This window comes from Psammomys obesus, unplaced genomic scaffold, assembly GCF_907164565.1.
Source record: "Psammomys obesus unplaced genomic scaffold, mPsaObe1.curated_primary_1811, whole genome shotgun sequence".
NCBI classification, from domain to species: Eukaryota; Metazoa; Chordata; class Mammalia; order Rodentia; family Muridae; genus Psammomys; species Psammomys obesus.
In genome coordinates this window covers 9,195-12,989 of record NW_026595406.1, presented here as the reverse complement: position 1 = coordinate 12,989, position 3,795 = coordinate 9,195, and positions in this window count along the sequence as shown.

Sequence of the window (3,795 nt, the reverse complement as noted above, 5' to 3'; positions counted from 1 at the left end):
GTAAAGTTGTGGTTTTAATGGTCACCTGGACTTATTTACTTGATAGTATATGAATGGTGTTGCTGTGCCTGTGAGGGCAGCTGGGCCTCCCTCCCTCCTTCCTTCCCTTTCCCTCTCCCTCTCTCTCTCTCTCTCTCTCTCTCTCTCTCTCTCTCTGCTTCCAGTCCCTCCTTCCTTCCTGTAGCAACCTTAGGATTATTTACTTAAGTATCTTTCTCAAAATCAGATTTCAAGTTCTGGCTTTAAAACTTCTTGAAAAAATGTGTAAATAAATTCTCAGTCAAGATTGGCATGGCTTTTATTAGGGCCTTAGTTTGTCTACAGAATATGTGTTGCCAAGTGCTAATTCATCTGAAAGCTTTTCATTAGCATAGCTATTTCTCCAAACAAATGGGATTTAAGGATCCAGTCACAAGGACCAAGGATTATTTCAGTAGATTTCCTGATCCCTGCTGGGCCTTGTTAATTCTTAGCTGCCTTACCTGGAATGAGACATTCTTCATTAACACTTCTACTTGCGCTAAAAGTTACAGCAGGGCAGCTTTCCTATGCCTTCTGTAGCCCTGCGTCATTAGTTTTTCTCAGCCTGTTGCAGAGTGTTTGGTGTCTTAGATGCCATGGCTTTATTTCTTTCTTCTGTTGTGACTTGTTAGTAAGCCACATCTTAGAATTATCTGGAGAAGTTTTTCAATTCTTTAGATGCTTTGGACTAATTAAATTAATGCTAGAGGTTGGGTACTGTTTTTGTTGTTGTTCTGTTTGGTTTTTTTGGTTGTTTTTTTTTTTAAATTAATTAATTTATTTGTTTACTTTACATCCTGGTCGTAGCCTTCCCCCTTCTCTTCTCCCAGTCCTATCCTCTGTCCCTCTTACCCTATCCCTCCTCCACTATTCCTCAGAAAGGGGGAGCACTCCCCACCCCAGATCAAGTTACTGTTTTGTTTTTTTTTTTTGACTGTCCTAGAACTTACTGTGTAGACTAGGCTGGCCTTGAGCTCACAGAGATCCACCTCTCTCTGTCTTCTGAGATTAAAGCTGTGTGCCATTGCACCCAGTTCAGCAATGGCATTGTTTAAGGCTTCTGAAATGCTTTAAAAATTACATTATTATTTATTTGTTTATTAATTTTGTGTGTGTGCACTTGTGTGCCATTTTTTTGGGCGGGGGTCAGAGGATGTCTTACTGGAGTTGGTTTTCTCCTATTACCATGTGAATTTGAGAGATCAGACTCAAATGGCCAGGCAGATTTCTAAAGCATTTTTCTGCCTGATAACAAGGAGAAATGGATGTTTAATGAAGTCCTACCGGGAGTGTAGCTGTAGACTTAAGTCTGTTGGGTCTTGAGTCTAATGCCTTGACCACTTGGCCATCCTGGTGACACAAAGTGATTCTTCTTTATAGTGGGCTTGGAAACTCATGGCCTCAGTCACAGAGGGTTCCATTCTTACGATTTGAAGACTCTGTCATTTGGGTTCTAAAATCTTTCTGTTGAGTGATTTAGAGACTGTTTGACTCCTTTGAATGAAGGCTAAAGAAATTAGGATGAAATAGAAGGCAGGCGTTCAGATGGAAAGGAGCCATTTGGATGCAGCATGGTGTTCAGCTGTATCCAGTTGGCACAAGACTTTCAGGAGAACGTTTTCACCTGAAGATGGGCGAAAACTATTTTTTTAAAAACGAGCCACAGAAACTTGAAGCAGCTATTGCTTCTGCTGAATTTTTCTTCATGACCTCCTCCCTCATGTCTCATTCTAAAACAATCTCGAGTGAAGCAGAAATGAAAGATTCTATCTAATGACCATAATGTCACTTACAGAATTAATTTCCCACTCCACATTGACTGTGTTGGTCACCGTGCTGAGAAAGGATGCTGTCTGTGTTAGCTCAGTTGGAGGGTCATATCTTCTCTGCACTGGGAATAGGCTCACATCTAAGTATATCACCTGAAGTCACATAGCTAGAGGCAGGCTATTACTTGAGTAATCTCAAGTTTGGCTGTGCAAGGAAATCACCCGGAGAGCTATGAAAAATACTGATAACTGCTCTCACCTGCCGTGTTCCTGATTTAATTGGGCACTGGGATTTTTTTAAAGCTCCCTGGGTAATTCTCTTGTGCAACCACGGATAAGAACCACTGCTAATAGCTGTGAACTACCAACTTTCTTCCTGAGGGAAGGGCTAATCTAGGCTTGGCTCTTGCATGTGGGACACCCAGAAAGGATGCTTGTCAGAGTGGGTGTTGGGTCCAGGGGGTCCTCTTGTTCCATCCCAGCCTTGGGGGTCAAGATGAACCTGGAAGAGATTTTAGTGCAATGAGTAAAGGAAACCAATGGCTATTCAGTATTGTTTTAGAAAATATTGCCAAATATTATTTTCATTTTTAAGTTAACAACATTGTACATATATGTGATTTGAATTTGGTAGACATTATGGAATGCCTCAACTGGGCTAATTAACATGGGTTTCTTCATGTTGCTTTTGTGACTTGAGTTATCCAAATTTACTCTGAGGTTTTCATGTCTTCACTGTTTTTGTCGCCTATTGTCACCGAGTTGTAACTTCTGAGTCTATTCCTTCTGTCTAAGTGAGATCTTAGAGCTTTTGACTGATACTCTCGCCAGCCTTCCATCTTAACCCCAGTATTTGGTCTCTCCTACTGTCCGCCTCTCTGACTTTATGTCTCTAAGATTTCACAAATACGTGAGCTTGTACAGTATTTGTTTAAATGAAATGCCTTGGTTCGTTTAACATCACGTCCCCTAGACTTGTCACCACAGGTGATCAAGTGGCTGTTTTGAAGAGACTTTTAAATCAATACAACAGCCTGGTAGAGGCCATTTGGAAACATCCAGTCTCCTTTTATTTCCTGACTTAGTTCTACAGGTAGGAACAAGTCAGTGACTTATTGGTTTATTGATTTTTTTAGGTAGTTTCTAGGCTGTGAACTGTTTTGTGCTAGTAGAGACATCTGGCTCAGAATAAGTTGTTCTATAGGCTTAGTTCTTTTTTTTTTTTTTTTTTTTTAAAGACAGGGTTTCTCTGTGTAGCCTTTGCTGACCTGAATTTGCTTTGTAGACTAGGCTAGCCTCAAATTTACAGCAATCCACCTGCCTCTGCCTCCCTGAGAGGCTTTGTGAATATAGGTCAGAGCTGCTTTGCCTCTGTTTGCAGCGTGTAAGTTCCATGCATGCAGATAAGAAGCATGTCACATCTGCCTCTGCAGGCTGCTGCAGAGCTGGAGAGATCTCCACCAAGGGACTTGGGCAGGAAATACTTTAAATTGTTTGAAAACATCTCTTCAGCTGTGGTGCTGGCCACTTCAAGAATTTCCACCCCCTGAAATGAAGAAAAAGGTCTCCCTTTTGGAAGAGATTATTGCCTCTTCACCTATAAGTACATTTTGAAATTAAGGCCATTTTGGTGGTTTAGAAATTGTGCATGGTGCAGATAGGTAGTTTTCAGGCATTTCTGGTCCATTCTTCATGGAGCCTTTGCACCCTGCAGTTGAACAAGCACATATGGAAAAAGAAGGATGCTGCCAAGCAGCTCTATGGGATGATGGAGTATTTTATCCGAGCAATCAGCAGAGCTATGTTGAGTCACTTGGGTTTGCTCTCATTTCCATTGTTGGCTTGCCAACTGATTTCCTACAATGAAAACCGTTATAACCTGTTCCTCAGTAAACAGAGATTGGAGGGAGCTTGTTTATGTTCTGTTCCCCGTGACATCTGACTTTGGGGACTTCCTAATTTTGGGAGTTCCTTTTGAGCTTTGTAACCCTGCAGTTCAATAATA